Here is an 18742-nt window from a genome sequence, read left to right on the forward strand (position 1 = left end):
CCCACACCGGTCAACAATATCCCAGCAACATTAGTCCCAATTGCCTGTGCTTGGTCCATATCCCTCCAAACCTGTCCATGTACCTGTCTAACTGTTTCTTAAAGGATGGGATAGTCCCAGCCTCAACTACCTCCTCTGGCAGTTTGTTCCATACACCCACCTTCCTTTGTGTAAAAAAGTTACCCCTTGGATTCCTACTAAATCTTTTCCCCTTCACCTTGAACCTATGTCCTCTGGTCCTCGATTTCCCTACTCTGGGCAAAAGACTGTGCATCTACCCGATCTATTCCTCTCATAATTTTGTACACCTCTATAAGATCTCCCCTCATCCTCTTGCGCTCCATGGAATAGAGACCCAGTCTGCTCAACCTCTCCTGGTAGCTCACACCCTCTAGTCCTGGCAACATCCTTGTAAATCTTTTCTGAAACCTTTTAAGCTTGACAATATCTTTCCTATAAGATGGTGCCCAGGACTGAACACTATTCTGAATGCGGAGAAGGCTGGACCTTGCGGGAAGGTAATGAATTGGAGTAAGGCAAATTACGTTATGAGGCACCAGCTCAGGGGGATACGCTGGGAGCACTTGGAAGTGCGAAAGTCCACTTTCTGTACCTTTTCATGCCTCTAGTTTCCCTTTCACCTGACTCTCAATCTGAAGAACAACACCTATTCCTTTTCTCCAGAGATGCTGACTCGCTGAGTTACTCCAGCAATTTGTGTTTATTTTCTGACATTTTTACCAGAATGATGCCTGAATTCGAGTATATTAGCTGCAAGGAGAAGGAGAACAGACTTGGATTGTTCCCTCTGGAACGCTGGAGGTAGCGAGGAGACCTGATAGAAGTATATAAAATTATAAGAGGCATAGGTAGGGTAGACAGTCAGAACCTATTTCTCAGGATGGAAATATCAAATGCTAGAGGGCATACTTTACGGCGAGAGTGGTAGAGTTTAGAGTGATGTGCATGGCAGGATTTTACACAGAGGTGGTGAAAGCCTGGAATTCACTGCTAGAGGTAGTGGTGGAGGCAGATACAATAATGGCAATTAAGAGACTTTTGGATAGGCACATGGACATACAGGGAATGGAGGGATACGGATTATGTGCTGTAAGATAAGAGTTGGTCTTGGCATCATGCTCGGCACAGACATTGTGTTCCTGTGCTACACAGTTCTATGTTCTATGTAATCTGATGGTTTCTGGGAAGTAGCCAATCATGAACATGGTGATCACAGTTTTCAGGCTCTTGCACCTTCTTCCTGATGGAAGACGTAAAATGAGAGCGTGGCAAGGGTGGTGTGGTTCTTTGATAATATTGGCTGCAGAAGAGAATTCAGATACTATAATATGGAGCAAAAGACAAACTGCTGGAGGAACTGAGTGGGCAGGCAGTATCTGTGGAAGGAAAGGAACAATCAACGTTTCACGTCGAGACCCTACACAAGGATTGAGATTGCAGAGGGAAGATAGCCAGTATGAAGAGGTGAAGGGAGTGGTGAGGTGAGTGAGGGCTGGCAGGTGATTGTAGGACTACCTTGTTTACTTTATCAAATTCCAGTCTCTGCAGCCTTTTTTGTCTCCATTGATCATTTTCTATCTTCTATCTTTACCTCCATCCTCTCTCCCTCCCCCCCCTCCCCCACCAGCCCATCTGCTTCCATTTGACCTTTTTGCCGCTTATTTCCTTTGTTTTCGCGTCATCCTTTTCTATCTATAGCCCATCAGTCGCCTTCTCTTAACTCCACTCACCCCCTCCTCTACCTGGCTCCTTCTCACCTCAGATATACACAAAATGCTGTGGTAACCCAGCAGGTCAGGCAGCATCTCTGGAGAAGATGGAGAATGGTGAAGAAGCGTCCCGACCCAAAAAGTCACCTGGCCATTTTTTCCACAGATGCTGCCTGACCTGCTGAGTTATTCTAGCATTTCCTGTCAATCTCTGGTATAAACCAGCATCTGCAGTTCCTTGTTGGTACATCCTTCTTACCTCACCTGGTTCCACTCTTCGTCTGCCAGCCCCTGTGCGTCCTCTTCTCTCACCTCTTTATACTGACTCTCTCCCATTAACATTCTCAGTCCTGATGCAGAGTTTCGACCCAAAATGTCAACCCTTCCACAGCCTGAATTGCCCAGTTCCTCCAGATGAATTAAAGTGTACTTTGATTTCACGTGATTATGGAAGGACTTTGGAGGCTTGAATTGTGTTTGTGAAGGTATTTGCTTGTGGTGGCTGTGAAATGTGAATGAGTGTTCGAGCAGAGGTTGAATGAATTGCAAACTGAAAATTAGGGTGGTCCTGCCAGACTGGCTCTGTGCGAGTTTCTTTAGAAATTGCAATGAAGGAGCGGTGAGAACTTTGCTCAATGACTCACAAAGGCCCCACCACTGCACTGGGAAACTTTAATAGATCCCAGAAGGAATTGAGTTCCTTTGCAAATGGCAATGTGCCCTTCCCTCAGATAACATGTAAAAATTAACAGGTTTCCCTTTTTCCCTAATTATTCTCTTTCTTTATTGCAACAGTGAGCAGCACCTTTCCCATTCTCCTGGCTATCGTTAGGACCAAGCGCCTTCAATGTGCCCTTGGTGTGTGAGCCAATCTTTCTGAGTATCTATTTATTTACTCCCCCAATTAGGGCAGGATCTCCATCCCAATCATTGGGTAGCTGGGAGTGTTTATCCCCACATCTCCATCGTCAATGTAGACTCTGATTACAGATAAAGTCATCTTCCTTTTGAAAAAAGAATGATGTTGTGCGATGGCGAACATGTAATTGGGAACAAAGAACATAGAAAAAAACTGTGGGGGGTTATATGAATCTCAGAGTATAATTAATTTAATTGAAAATTCAAATCAAATGTTCTTTGTGACATCTGATTAAAGCTTTGCTTTTACAGTGAAATTTAAGGAAGCCTTCGGAAGGAAAACTGGCATTGGAATTTTGGAAGCATGATTAAAATAAAAACATCTATTAACATCTGCACACTGCTGCTGCCAATGATTTGTCATATGCTTTTAAAAATATTTAAGTTATAGGAAATGTTCTTTAGTCAGTCTTCCCTTTACACGGCTCACCTCTTTCAGTTCTTAGCCTGTGACCTTGTATGAACTGCCAGAACCATTTAATCCCTGTTTCTTCCATGCTCACCTTTTTAGCTCTTTGCCTGAGAAAGTGAGAAAACAAGTTTGGTGTGGGAGTGGGATGACAGGCTATATATAGCGAATAGCTCTGATTGGGGGAAGCTGGGGTTCCACAAGGGTTATGGAGCTTCTTGATTCTAGGTTAATATAGGAAGTTAGAAAGGTAGAAAGAGAGAGAAGGAAAACTAATTTTTTGAAATCCGTGTCAGAGTGTTGCTGAAAGCTGAAGCCAAAGGAGAACATTGGAAATGCCCAACTTACTAGGCAGTGTGTGTGGTATGTTGGCATTCATAGCAAGAGGATTTGAGTTTAGGAGCAGGGAGGTTCTGCTGCAGTTGTACAGGGCCTTGGTGAGACCGCACCTGGAGTATTGTGTGCAGTTTTGGTCTCCTAACCTGAGGAAAGACGTTCTTGCCTTAGAGGGAGTACAGAGAAGGTTCACCAGATTGATCCCTGGGATGGCGGGACTTTCATATGAGGAAAGACTGGATAGACTGGGCTTGTACTCGCTGGAATTTAGAAGACTGAGGGGGGATCTTATAGAAACATATAAAATTCTTAAGGGGTTGGAGAGGCTAGATGCGGGAAGATTGTTCCCGATGTTGGGGGAGTCCAGAACCAGGGGTCACAGCTTAAGGATAAGGGGGAAGTCTTTTAGGACCGAGATGAGAAAACATTTCTTCACACAGAGAGTGGTGAGTCTGTGGAATTCTCTGCCACAGAAGGTAGTTGAGGCCAGTTCATTGGCTATATTTAAGAGGGAGTTAGATGTGGCCCTTTTTGCTAAAGGGATCAGGGGGTATGGAGAGAAGGCAGGTACAGGCTACTGAGCTGGATGATCAGCCATGATCATATTGAATGGCGGTGCAGGCTCGAAGGGTCGAATGGCCTACTCCTGCACCTATTTTCTATGTTTCTATGTTTCTATGAGAAAGAATAATTTGTATTACAGATGTATAACCTACACCAGAAACCTTGGACGAACAGGGATATTCATCTCAACTAAGATCCAGATCTGAGGAATTCAAGCTGGATAGAGCTCTTAAGGATAGCGGAGTCAGGGGGTATGGGGAGAAGGCAGGAACGAGGTACCGATTGAGAATGATCAGCCATGATCACATTGAATGGCGGTGGTGGCTCGAAGGGCCGAATGGCCTCCTCCTGCACCTATTGTCTATTGTCTATTGTCTATTGACAGTCCCTATGCTGTACAAGAAGGCCAAGTGTGATCTCCGTAAGGCTACCGGAGATGCTAAGACAGAATCCCAAAACAAGACAGAGGCTCAATTCAATCAAGTGGATGCCAGGCAACTGTGGCAGGGCCTGAAAACCTCACAACCCTAAATAGGGGTTGACCTCTGGTAGCTGGAACTGATGTGCTATAATGCTGGGAACTATATTGTGCACTCTTTATCCTCCCCTTTGCTCTATCCATTGTACTGGAGTTTAACTTGATGTAAAGTATATATGATCTCCATGGAATGCATGCAAAACAAAGCTTTTCACTGTACCTTGGATCACGTGATGCTAATAAACCTCAAGGCCTGAGCTACAAAGAGAGGTTGAGCAGGCTAGGACTTTATTCCTTGGAGTGCAGGATGATGAGGGGTGATCTTATAGAGGTGTACAAAATCATGAGAGGAATAGATCGGCTAAATTAGTCTTTTGCCCAGAGTAGGGGAATCGAGAACCAGAGGACATAGGTTTAAGGTGAGGGGGGAATGATGGAATAGGAAACTGAGGCAGACATCTATATACTAAAACTCTCGTTTGTTATCTTGTTTGTGACTGAACTTCAGCCAAAACGGTACCGGATAGCATGCCAATTTTAGGCCCACCTTACTCACCATTGTCACTTTAGTGATAATGCAAGTAGTTTTATTGAAATCGGTGTTATATTTTTAAAGTTATTCACATTTTTAAGTTTAAAAGGAGGGGAGGGGGAGGGGAGCAGGGAGGGAGGGAGGGGGAAGGGGGGAGTGGGGGAGAAGGGAGAGGGGGGGTTGAGGAGAGAGGGGAGAGGGGAGGGGGGGGGAGGACCGGGTGCTGCACCAATGCAGGAGAGGTTTGGGCCCAACGGGTCCACTTGGTCTAGTTTTTACATAAAGCGGTGGTGGGTGTATGGAATGAGCTGCCAGAGGAGAGGAGGTACTTGAGGCAGGTACTGTCGCAACGTTTAAGAAACATTTAGACATCATCAATAGGAGGGATATGGGTCAAACACAGGCAGGTGGGACTAGTGTAGATGTGGCATGTTGGTCAGCATGGGCAAGTTGGGCTGAAGGGTCTGATTCCACTCTGTATGACTATGATTCTCTGAGCCTCAACCTAGTGCTCATTAAGATTGTGTGCTCAGTCCCCTGCTCTACCTCCTGTACACCCACGACTGTTAGGATGTGTCATAGGATGTAGAACATATTTACGTGCCAACTCAATCTCTAAGTCAACCAATGATATCACTCTTTTTAACCAGATCAACAATGATGAGATGGAGTACAGGAATGAGATCAGGGTCCTGGTGTCATGGTGTCAGAGCAACAACCTAGCCCTAAGCGTTAGCAAGATGAAAGAGTTGGTGTTGACCTAAGGAAGTGGAGTCAGGGAGGGGTGTTAGGTAAACATAACCCAGTCCTCATTAATGGAGCTGCTGTGAAGATATTTGACAGCTTCAAATTGTCAGGCATCCATATTAGTCACAACCTAACCTTGTCCCTTCACTCTGATGCGGTGATCAATAGAGTGCATATTTACTTTCATAGGCACCTAGGAAGATTTTGCATGTCCACGAGGGTACCTTTGAACCTCTTCTAGGCTATATAAATTATTCTGACGGGATGTATCTCAGCCTGCAATGGCAACTTCTCCGCTATTAATCACCTGAATCGGTAGAGAGCGATGAGCACATCCCAGTCTATTAGAGGCTCGTCACTTCTTTCCATCCAGTCCATCTTCATGGTGTGTTGCAGCAGGAAGGCTAGAAGTATCGTCAAGGATGCTTGCCACACTGGCCATTCCCTCTTCTCCCTTCTATCTTCTGGGAGAAGATACAGGAGCTTAGAAGCCTGGATATCCAGACTTACAAACATCTTCTTCCCCACTGCTCTAATTTTCCTGAACCAATGATCTCTTTCACCCTCCATCCCCTACCTGGAGGTGCTGCCATGTTCTCTTACTCTGAACTCTACCTCATTCCATTATTGCGCTTCATCATTTTTTGGACTACTGCAGATTGCACTACAATCTTGGCACCATTCTGTTGTGTTGCTTTATCATTGTATTTGTTGTTGCTTCCATCATTATTGTTATCATCTTTATCATCTATACTGGTTACTCTATGCAAACAAGGAATTTCATTGCACCCTGGCATATGTGGCAATAAAAATGATGTCATAAATAGGAAAAGTGAGTTATTCGAAACATTTGAATACAATGTTGATTCGGAGTGCTCCAACAGGCTGAGATGGCAGATGAGAAATTGATCACCAAGATTAAGGTGGACCTCAATAAACAGTGCAAGAAGCCACAGACAGCGTGGTTGGAGGGGATAGAGCATTAAAGTAGGGACTGAACAAAGCTGTTATAATGCAGTCTGCATGATTTTGCTGCCCTCTAAGATCCCGTGACACTTACTTCAAAATGGAGCACTGGAGTTATCCCACTTCTCTATCCAAAATTTACCCTTCAGTCAACATCACAAATAAATTGTCTTATTATCACCAGGAGACAAATTGTTGGATGCACGTTCTATGCATTGTTACTCTCTTGGCTGCGAAGTGCTTTGGGTGGTTTTGAAATGGGCTACATTATTATCTGTTCTTCAAATTTCATGAAAATTCTAACCCTCAAGGGATAGGAAAGCTTTGCATTACTGGGACTGTTTTTTCTAAAAGGAAATATAATCCTTTTAATTTCACATTGCACACACTAAAGACTTGGTGGACTCTTGCTTCTCATTCCTCTTCTCAGCCGTGTTGATTCTGGCACATCTTCAACTCTACTGTCAAAGTACATCTCCCCCTGTACGGGCTTCACTGTGAAATGGACCCAAACAAGACCGGGATGGGGTTCAGAATAATACATGTGCCTCTTGAGGAACTGCAAGCAAATAATCAAAATGACAGGTATTATAAAATCATTTCCAATTTGGTAAAATTGGGCAGTATAATATCTGGGGATGGGGTGGGGGGGGGGGGGGGGGTGAACCTGTTAAACTGAGCTCAAATCACAAAATGCATGAAAATATACACAATGCTGGGGTAACTCAATGGGCCAGACAGCATCTCTGGAGAACATGGATAGGTCATGTTTCATCTTTTGACTTAAATCAAAATACATATTGATTTAAAAAGGAGGAAGATTTTATGAGGACCTGAAATGTCACCTATCCATGCTCCCCAGACATACTGCCTGACCCGCTGAGTTACTCCAGCATTTTTTTTGTAAACCAGCATCTGCTGTTCCTTATTTCTTCATAAAATTCATGGTCACCTAATAGGTCAGAACATATTCAATGCTAAAAATAAATATTGAATTAACAATGCATAACTCTACCAATTTTGATTGCAGTCATGGGGCAACAGGAACAACATTCATGCTTGCAAATCTTAGATTTTGAGTGTATGATTGAGCATAAAATTCATGGTACCAGCCCAAAGTCACAAACAAAGCAGGACCATGTGACCCGCTGACTTACTCCAGCAATTTATCTCTTTCCTTGTGTCTGCAGTTCTTTGCTTCTACTATGTTGGAAATGATTTTATTTTAAACCCCACAATAGGTATGGTTTCATTCTCACAGAGCTGATAACTAAAGACACGGTCAACGGGAAGGATTATGAAATGAAAAATTTGGAAAAGTTTGAACCAATTTGGATAATGGCCATAAGTTCCCATTGACACCAATATCTCAGCTGCACAAGTATCAATCAGTATTTGAGTAAGGGAATAGGGGGTCAGAAACTACCCAAAGTATCAAAATATGGGAATAACTGATAAACTGCACATCCTTCTGTTAATTATTAATATTATTATATATGTGTTGACCAAAATTACTTGACCTGAAATTTCCAAATGAAACTTATGTTTAACTATGATCAAACATTTGGAACAACAGCTGAACTTTAAAAGAAATAACCCGTGTGGTTCTCCAATCAAAATGTGGTTCCAAATTACTTGGAATTTTAATTTAAATGAAGACATCTTTCTGATGGAAAAACAAAACATAATGTCTAATTTATTCTTAAATGCACCTGCGTATTTATGAGTAAACATACTAAATATTGTGAGGGAAATGCCTTCAGTTTGTGGAGAACTGTTGGAATTTCCCCACTTAAGTGTTGCAGGATTCGGGATCTCTGTGAGCTTCCATGTGTCCTGTAACAGTTCATTGAGGAATCAGTTGATCGGTGTGAGAGTGCTGCAACCTCGCACTCACTCGGCAGAGTGTCCCAGCACTTATGGAAGGGATCTCACCCAAAACGTCTGCAACAATTAGACATGACACAGGAACAGAGAACCAAGAACTGTGAGGTTCCCGAATAAGTGTTGGTGAGTTTATAAATATTTAAAAAAGTTTAAATGTTTTTAGTTTCTTTAATGTATTTTTAAGTTATTTATACATTTTGAAACAATATTCAATAATTGATTTTTTAAAAGTTTGTTTTTTATTGGTTTTGAATAGTTTTAAATGTCCAAGAATAGTCATTATGTTTTGACAATTTTGACAGCTATTAAAGCCACAGACATGATTTAGCCAACATCTAAAGGTTTCTCCGTTTATTTGGGGCTTGTTCTTCACCACTCCCCACCTCCAACACAACGAGAGGGAACAATGCAAATTCACACCATCTCTCGCCACTAAGGTTTGGAGTTACCTTACCTTGCCTTCTGTAAATCACCATTTGGTAAGTGCAAAAAAGGCACAAAGTGCTAGAGTAACTCAACAGGTCAGGCACCATCTCTGAATAGGTGACATTTCAGGTTGGGTCTCTTCTTTAGATGGATTGTGGTGGGGGGGGGCAGAAAGCTGGAAGAGAAGTGAAGGCCGACCAAAGCCTTGCAAGTGATAGGTGGAACAAATGACGGGGGGAAGGGGAGGGGGGAAAAATGGGGGGTTGATTGGCAGATGGTTAGACGACGGCCGAAGATGAAAAGACAAAATGTTTGAGATGAGAAAATAAGGATAGAAGAGGTGCGAATTGTGAAGCCAGAGGAAGGAATATAGGTGGAAGGGGAGCTACAATCAAACCCCTCCAACTTGCTCCTTTTCCTTTCCCTCATCTCTCCCCTGTGCCACACCTGGATTCACAATCATTTCCCCTCTCTCCCCTGTTCTCTTTCATCTATTTTTAACAGTAGCAGAGGGATGAAATATAATGGGGTTCATGGTGGAAAGTGAATGGAATATAGAACATAGAAAAGTACAGCATTGGTACAGGTACTATGCCCCACAATGTCTGTGCCAGACAGAATGCCAAGACCAACTCTTTGCTGCCTGCACATATTTCATATCCCTCCGTTCCCTGCGTATCCATGTCCCTATCCAAACGTTTCACATTTTCTCAGATTAAACTCTATCTGCCATATCTCTGCTCATTTCTGTATCCGATCCATAATCCCGCTGTTTACTTTGACAGCTGCCCTCACAGTCTGTGACCCCAGCAATCTTGGGGTCATCTGCAAACTTACTAACCAACCCATCTCGGTTTACGACCAAGTATCACAAGCAACAGAGATCCCAGCACAGATCCCTGTAAAACTCCATTGATCACAGACCACCAGCCTGAATATTCTCTGTCTACTATCAGTAAACCAGTTATAAATCCATACAGCCAGGTCCCTACTAATCCCGTAAATCTTAATCTTCTGATAGATGCTAATGATCGCATCGGTCATGATTGAATGGTGCAATAGGCATGATTTGATCTCATTCCGCCCTGACATTTTATATCCTTATGTAGTCCCTGCTATTATCAAACATACTGATCTAAATACAGATAAATTATATTGCACGATTCCACAGTTCATGGTCCCCAGGACAAGCATAGTCACGGGAGATTAGTATCTAAAACACATAGGTCTGTCTGTAAAAAATTGTGCTACAAAATTGGCTCTTGCTCCTTTTTGGTTCTTCCTAAGATGAATAAACCCCCTGTTCTATTTCTATAATATTTTATTTTAGAAAAGTGAATAATTATTTGACAGAAGTCACTTTACATGCTTCATGTGTTTAGGCCTGCAGAGTGTCTTTCATTTGGACTGGCATTTCCACTCTGCTTATCTTTCAAATGTAAATGATGTATTTACTTAAAAATAACCTAGTCTGTTCTGTTGAAATCAGTTTGTTGGATGTGTCAAATATTCAATTATAAATATCCTCCCAGCTTCCCGATGTAGCTCATCAGGCTCATTCTGCTAAATTCTATGGGCTTCCTAACAAGTGAAATGAATGCAGAAAAATGTTGTAGTCACAGCAGGTTTGTGGAAAGACTAAAGATGTTAACATTGGAAACCATCTCCTCACTCGCTCAGATCTTGTGCATTTCATTTTCTCCTTAGCTTCTCAAATGTGGCCTTAATGTGATATGAAGAAGCACGTGTTCAAACTTTGTGGCTGAAAATTAGTATTTTATACATTTTTGCTTTTGTTTTTTTACTGAACAAGTTGGGTATAAAACTGTACATTGAAATATAATGCAGTCTGCTGTGTTATCTGCTGAACATGCTTTACCATTTTATTTGGCTTTAATTTTCACTTTTATAACGTTAATGACAATTTTTCAATATATATCTGAGCTGATAGTCATATTAGACTCTGCAGTATTATTTTTATTGTTCGTTTTTATCAACTCATTATTGCAGGAGATTGGTTTCTGCCTTCTCTTTGTACCCTAAACTTTGTCAGTTCAGATTTAAAGATCGTGTCATCTCCCAGTATCTGCATAATTGACAGCAGATTTAGGTCAACCTAACAATGAAAAACAATACACTTCATTTCAGACAAGTGGCAACACTGATTCATAACTTGTGAACATTACAGCCTAACCCACCATATGACTCATGTCATTTCATACTGATAATTTCCTATCTGGCATTGATAAAACAAATCTAAACCATTGGGTGGGCAATGAAAGCAAAAACAAATGTCTTATTTCCAGACATTTGAAGAATTATAGTATAAAGGCATTGAGCACAATTCTCTTGGCTTTTCCCAACTCGTCTAATATATTCCTTTATTCGTCCCACACCGGGGAAATTTACAGTGTTACAGCAGCAAAGTGGATAGCAAGAGAGCAAGAGATCATTCATTATAAATAAAAGATACATAAATTATCATCAGTTTTCTGTGTGTTCTTAGCTGTTATTGTTGACTCGTCTGCTGGGAGCAGTGCTGGTTGTGCAGTCTCACAGCAGCGGGAAGGAAGGACCTCCTATATCTCTCCTTCAGGCACGGGGTGAAGGAGTCTGTCACTGAAGGAGCTACTCAGTGCAGAAACGGTGTCCTGCATGGGGTGGGAGTCGTTGCCCAGCAGCGATGTTAGCTTTGCCATCATCCTCCTCTCTCCCACCACCTGCACTGAGTCGAGGGGGCAACCCAGGACAGAGCTGGCCTTCCTGACCAGCTTGTCGAGTCTCTTCCCTTCTGCCGCTGAGATGCTGCTGCTCCAGCAGACCACTCCATAGAAGATGGCCGATGCAACCACCGTGCTGTAGAAGGTCCTTAGGAGTGCCCCCTGCACTCCAAAGGACCTGAGTCTCCTTAGCAGATAAAGTCTGCTCTGGCCCTTTCTGTATAGCGCATCGGTGTTTTCAGTCCAGTCCAGTTTATTGTTGAGGTAGACACCCATGTACTTATAAGAATCCACCCTCTCGATGTCCATTCCCTGGATGTTCACCGGTGTTGGGGGGAGCTGGCAGCTCCTGCGGAAACCTACCACCATCTCCCTGGTTTTTCCCATGTTGATCCGGAGGCAGTTCCGCTGGCACCAGTCCACAAACTCCTTGATCAGTTCTCTGTATGCCCTGTCCTCGTCGCCCGTGATGAGGCTGACGATGGCAGAGTTGTCAGAGAACTTATGTAGATAGGAGTCTGCAAAGCTGTGCCTGAAGTCCGCAGTGTACAGGGTGAACAATAATGGTGCTAGCACTGTTCCCTGTGGAACCCCAGTACTGCAGACCACCCTGTCCGAGACATAGTCCTTTGTCCTCAAATACTGTGGTCGGTTGGTGAGGTAGTCCAGAAGGGGTTGGAGCAGGAGAAGCTGAAGCAGTGGGTGGTGACTGTGACCCAAGTGCTGTGGGAGAGGAGGTGGGGCAGTGTACTGGACGTGCAGACAAGGGGGGCTGCAGCAGGGGTGATTGGACCAGGGGAGGGGTAGGTGACTGATCGAACCTGTTGAAGAAAAGGTTCAGATCATTCACCCACTTCTGGTCCCCCTCGGCCCGGGAGTCCGGTTCCTTGTACCCAGAGATGGTTTTGAGGCCTCTCCAGACTCCACTGATGTTGTTCCTCTGCAGCTGGTCTTCCAGCTTCTTCCTGTAGCTGTTCTTCCCCTCTCTGATCTTCCTCCTCAGCTCCTTTTACACAGCCTTCAGCTCCTCCTTATTTCTCATCTTAAAGGCCCTCTTTTTCTTCTTAAGGAGATCCTTTATGTCAGGGTTGACCCAGGGTTTGTTGGTGGAGAAACAACGTACAGTCCTGGTGGGTACAGTGTTCTCCACACAGAAGTTAATATAGTCCATGGTGCACTGGGTTAGACCGTCAATGTCCTCCCCATGGGGATCACAGAGTTCCTCCCGCACAGTTGTTTCGAAACAGTCTCTCAGAGCCTCCTCCGTCTCCTCGGACCATCCTCTAACTGTGCGGGTCACCGCTGGCTGCCTGTGCACGAGAGGTTTGTACACAGGCTGGAGATGGATCAGGTTGTGGCCAGATCTCCCGGGGGAGGGGGGGAGGGGGGGGGGGGGGGGAGGAGAGGGGAGAGAGTCATTAATTGATTTTGTGCTGTATTTCCAGCTTCACAAACTGAGTAGACAATTTGACCATTATTTTTATTGATTGAAAGGAAAATTAGGTAGGTTCTATAAGGGGAGATGAATACCAGAGGGGATTCTAAGTTTTATCACTTGGTTCCACAGTATTCATCTTTTCTTCCATGTATTCTGCGAGCACCATTTCTCTCTTGTTGAGTTCTTGCAGGAGTTGACTTCTATGGGGCTTGCCAGTGTCTGATACTTCCTTCAGGTACCATTGTTCATGTTTGAGTTTGACAATGCATGTTGGAAGTGCATTCAGTTGTTGAAGTGTTGCAGTTGGGTTATATCCCAAAGAGTACACATGAGTTCTTCCAGAAGGAAACCACTGCATAGTGATCAAGAACATTGACTGATTTCCACGTTCCCACCAACCCAAGCAAAAAAAAGACCTACCATTCAAACCAACAGGAAGATTTATGGTGTGAGCCGAAGAATTGTTCAGACAGGGATAGGATTACAACCAACCTTTATTTGGTCTTTACCTGATCTCGACATTTACAATTTCCAACTGAAGAGGAAATCTGGTGATCAAGGATATTATATCCCGAACCTCACTGTCAAATGATATTTTCTCACAGGTGGAACACTCACTGAGGATAAGTAAAGGAGGATGTCTCATATCAATAAAAATAAACCAAAAGCATCAACGGAGAGGGAGGCAAACTGGAAATTGAGCAAAGAATTATTTTCAAAACAGAAGACTTCTTTTTGTTCATCTTTAATTTAACCAGACCAAAAAATAAGCAATTTATTTACCATTGTATTTACCAAGTTACTAAACCATTTTGTCTTCAATTCTAAGGTATGGCTTGTGGCAGGAGTGCTTAAAGGACATAACCTTTGCCACTGTTTCCATTTTATATTTCTATTGTTGAAACCATTTATGAAGTGTTACATGATTCACAACAGCTGATGAAAATTTATTGTCTATTGACCAGCATGGTGTTAACATAAATATCAATTAGCATCTTTCACTTTCAGCCATTTGCTTTTTATTTGTTATTTTTTGTTCAACATAATTTAAAACTGCAGTATCGTATTACCTGTTAAAGCATAACAGAGACCCTAGTTTGATATTGGGTGATATTTGACTGAAGAATAACAGCTGTAAGACTGCTCACTATGCCAGGAATGACTCATTGTTAAAGGCAGTCAGTTTATTATCATCCTTTATTTAATTAGGAAAACTATAATTTGTTGCAGAAAGGCACTCCAGCGAAGGTTAATTGTTGCCACTGATTTAACTATGGATTAGACAAGGGGGGGGTTTGTATGCTCCAGAAATTCCATAACTAATCCAGACATCGAAGAATACATTTTCTGTCTTTACATAAAGTCAATGTTAAGAGAAAAATCTAACGGTGAGGATTAAATGCTCACAATGGAGTTCACCACATTTTAGCCCCTTTAATTTTAATGGAAGAAAAATTTAGTTGCAATGTTCTGTTTTGTGCAGAATTTCCCGGGCCTTTGTTCAACTCGGCAGATTACTGAAAAATTCCAAGTACCTTGCCCACATCTTTCTTGTCTATGTTGAAAAAATGTACGCTATAATTTTCCAGTAAGGTACTGGCAAAAGCCACAGAAATCCCCATCCTACCAAAATAATCCTAACGGAGAACACTTTCTTTTTCCCTTCTTATCTGGCAGAGTAATCCAGGTCTGGCTCCCTCTTCCTTCCATTCCTTGGGCATACGTTTGGTCCCCATGGTAGCATTAATCAGTTTGGGGAATCTCTTATTAAGATGTTCAGAACATGATAGAATGGAACAGGAACAGTGGGGTTATGTATTTCTGATGACTGCAAGGGTTTAGTATTTGAAGCAATCAAGATTTTCAATGAATTTTCATCACCAGCGAGGCACATCTTAGAGCTCTACAATAGAGTTATTGAGTCAGACAGCTCTTTGGCCCATCATATTCATGCCAACCATCAAGTAATCTTCTACACTAATCCCATTATCTAGAATGTGGTCCATAGTTTTCTATGCCGTGGCAATTTAAGTGTTCATCTTATATGGAGACACAAAGAACTCCAGATGCTGGTTTACAAAAAAGACATAAAGTGCTGGAGTAACTCAGTGGGTCAGCAATCTCTGGAGGACATGAATAGGTGAAGATTTGGGTCGGGATCCTTCTTCGGACATTGTAGTAGGGGATATCACCGCCTATTGTCTTTTCATTTCTGACCTTTGTCCAACCATCTGCCGATTAATCCCCCTTCACCTAAATCCACCTATCACTTGCCTGGCCTTGTCTTGCCCCAACTCTCTTGCACATCTCCCAACCTACTACAGTTAATCTGAAGAAGTGTCCCGACCCAAGTCGTCACCTATTCATGTTCTCCAGAGATGCTGCCTGACCCACTGAGTTACTCCAGCACTTTGAATCTTCTTTTGCTCATCTTAAATGTGAGGGTAACCTATCTTCAGGCAGAGCATTTCAGATTCCAAGTACTCAGTGTGATTCAAAATATTCCTCCTCAGATTACCTCTAAACCTAAACACCCTAAACCTATGCCCTATGGCTTTAGAGATCTTTGCTGTGGAGATCTTACTGTCGTTCAGCTCCATCCTCATCTAGTTCTAGACTTTGAAATTGATATTCTCCCAAACCAATTAGCTCTTGATTTCATCCAATATGACCATCTCCTTGTCCATGAAGTCGGCCTGGGTCTGCTGTGTCACATCTTCCTTTGTCTGGAATGAGACAGCCGTGATAGAGAGGATAAGCGACCATTTCACTTCCTTCAATAAACTGATCACCCCAAGAGAGGAGGCGAAAGAGTTCCCAGTATGAATAAAATGCTAAACTGTTGCTTTCTGCATGAGATCTGATGAAGGAACAAAACAACTCTGGCACACCGGAGCTCTGTGGGACTCAGTGTCACAGACCAGCTTTGCTTTCTTCTACGTTTGCACAGCCATCCTCATAACAATCCTCATGAAAGATTGCAATCGTGTTTCTGGTTATTTCAAGCTTGGAGGCAAGTGCCACGGAGTAATCTTACCCCAGGCTCTGCAGAGAACCATTATAGCAATTGATGCATTAAGAGAATGTGGTAATAAACTCAGCTATAAACTCAGTGGCCACAGCTGCCTCAGGGGAAATTGTCCACAGAACTAATATTAAAAGTAGACCAATTACAGCTATTTCCTGTTGGAGAATAATGCATTTCCCATTACCAAGGTTCTCAGTCAAATACTTTTTTCCTTCTTCTGCTTTGTATTTACTTTGACATTTATTTATTTTATTTATTCCATAACCATCCCCAACATGCAGAAGACAGTTAAATGGTCTTGGCCATGCATTTTATTGCTGCAAACCAGAGTGTGAAATGGAGCAAAACAAAGGTTTGCATTTATATAGTGCCTATCATATCCCCATGAGACTATCAAGCACTATCCAGCAAATTAAGTACATTTAAAGTATCGTTACATTTATGTGCAGGCAACAAAGATATCAACTTGTTCACAGCAAGCTCCCACAAAGCCCAATGTGAGAAAGGCCCAATAATTACTTTTTACCTTAGCCTAGAAAAGCTTATTTTGTGAGCCAGTATTTTGTGCTCGCCTCTGGAGGGAATACTTGATCCACAGCCTTTTGACACTGAACCACATTGAATAACATGCATGAATGATTGCCCAAGCATCATGATACAGACATTCACCACCCACCCAGAACCAAGTAATCTCCAGAGGGAGACATAAAGTAAAACTGTCAACCAAGCCTGGTTGACCAAGGGGGACAAATCTGGAAACTTTCTCCAACATCCTAAAGTAATTAAGGTTCTTCCAGATTATGCGATCCTGTTTCTCTTATGGGACACCTACCCAGAAGATGCTCTCTACTGCAGCCAAAACAGGTCAGGCTCTTTAGTTTAGTTTCGGTTTACTTTAGAAATACAGCATGGCAACAGGCCCACCAACTCCGCACCGCACAACGATCACCCGTACACTAGTTCCATCTTATCTCAGCTTTGCATCCTACATACTAAGGGCAATTTTACAGAAGCCACAGGGAGAATACAGAAACTCAAACAGACAGCACTTGGAGTCCGAATTGAACCCAGGTCTCTTGGACTGTAAGATAGCAACTCTACCGCTGTGCCACTGCGCTGCCACCTTCCACGAAGGTGCAGTGTGTCAGCATTTGATCTGCTTTACAGATCATTCTGCCATTGAAAAAGAACTGATGTCCAGTGACTGTGTTTTGCCAGCTATTTACAGGCTTTATTGTGCATCTAATAGACTTGCTTTTGCAATTCGAGTCAGCACAAACAGCATTTTTTAATCTCCTCGTGAGATAGGAGTATTATTGTGAAGTCAGCATTCAATATTCTTCACTAATTGCCTGAACATTTACAAAACTAAAGGCCTTTGACTCTCTCAAACAATGAAATCCCACAGATCTGAGCTGTCTCATTCAGTTGTCGCACGTAGCAATCTGTTTCAGGTTTTCATTTCAAAAACGCCCCCACCCTCTCCAATTAACCTGGTGGTGCAGTTCATAACATACCATCCTTGGTGACTGTACTTTGCTGCTCTTTGACATCAATTTTACTCGAACATAGCCAATTTACAATGTTTTCCATACCAGCCTTAAACGTTAGTCCAGGTAGACTATTGACCATAGGGAGTGTCACAACAACACCTCACCCTAGCAATGCTTTATGTTAATATTTTATATTACACCAAAAATTATAGATGCTAATAAGCAATTCTGCATTTTCTTTGATGAGGTGTTCTGGGTTTTGCTTCAGAAACCTGAATGTAAGCAGTTAACTTTGAATGACAACGCATTGGTAGTCGGATTGGGAACCATTTTGGAGTTTTCTACTTGTCTGAACCAGAGATTTGGAATATGGAATATGGAATATGCTCTACTACACAGTCCAGCACAGGAACCGGTCCTTCAGCCCACAATGTATTTGCCAAATATGATGCCAAATTAAATTAATCTCTTCTGCCTGCACGTGATCCATGCCTCATCATTCCCTCCATATCAATGTGCCTTTCGAAAAACCTCTTAAACACCACTATCATGTCTGCCACCGTCACCATCTCTGGCAAAGTGTTCCAGGCACCCCTCTGTAAAAGGGGGGTGTAAAATACTTTCTCTGTAAAATACTTGCCCCGTACATCTCCTTTAAACTTTGCCCCATTCATTTTAAAGCTATACAACTTTGATCTTTGGCAAAGACATTGTGGTGTACAAACTTAAAGCACACGGTATTGAGGGTTCAGTGTTGAGGTGGATAGAAAATTGGTTGGCGGACAGGAAGCAAAGAGTAGGAATAAACGGGTCCTTTTCGGAATGGCAGGCAGTGACTAGTGGGGTACCGCAAGGCTCAGTGCTGGGACCCCAGTTATTTACAGTGTATATTAATGATTTGGACGAGGGAATTGAATGCAACATCTCTAAGTTTGGGGATGACACGAAGCTGGGTGGCAGTGTTAGCTGCGAGGAGGATGCTAGGAGGCTGCAGAGTGACTTGGATAGATTAGGCGAGTGGGCAAATGCATGGCAGATGCAATATAATGTGGATAAATGTGAGGTTATCC

Source organism: Rhinoraja longicauda, chromosome 3 (genome assembly GCF_053455715.1).
Source record: "Rhinoraja longicauda isolate Sanriku21f chromosome 3, sRhiLon1.1, whole genome shotgun sequence".
NCBI lineage: Eukaryota > Metazoa > Chordata > Chondrichthyes > Rajiformes > Arhynchobatidae > Rhinoraja > Rhinoraja longicauda.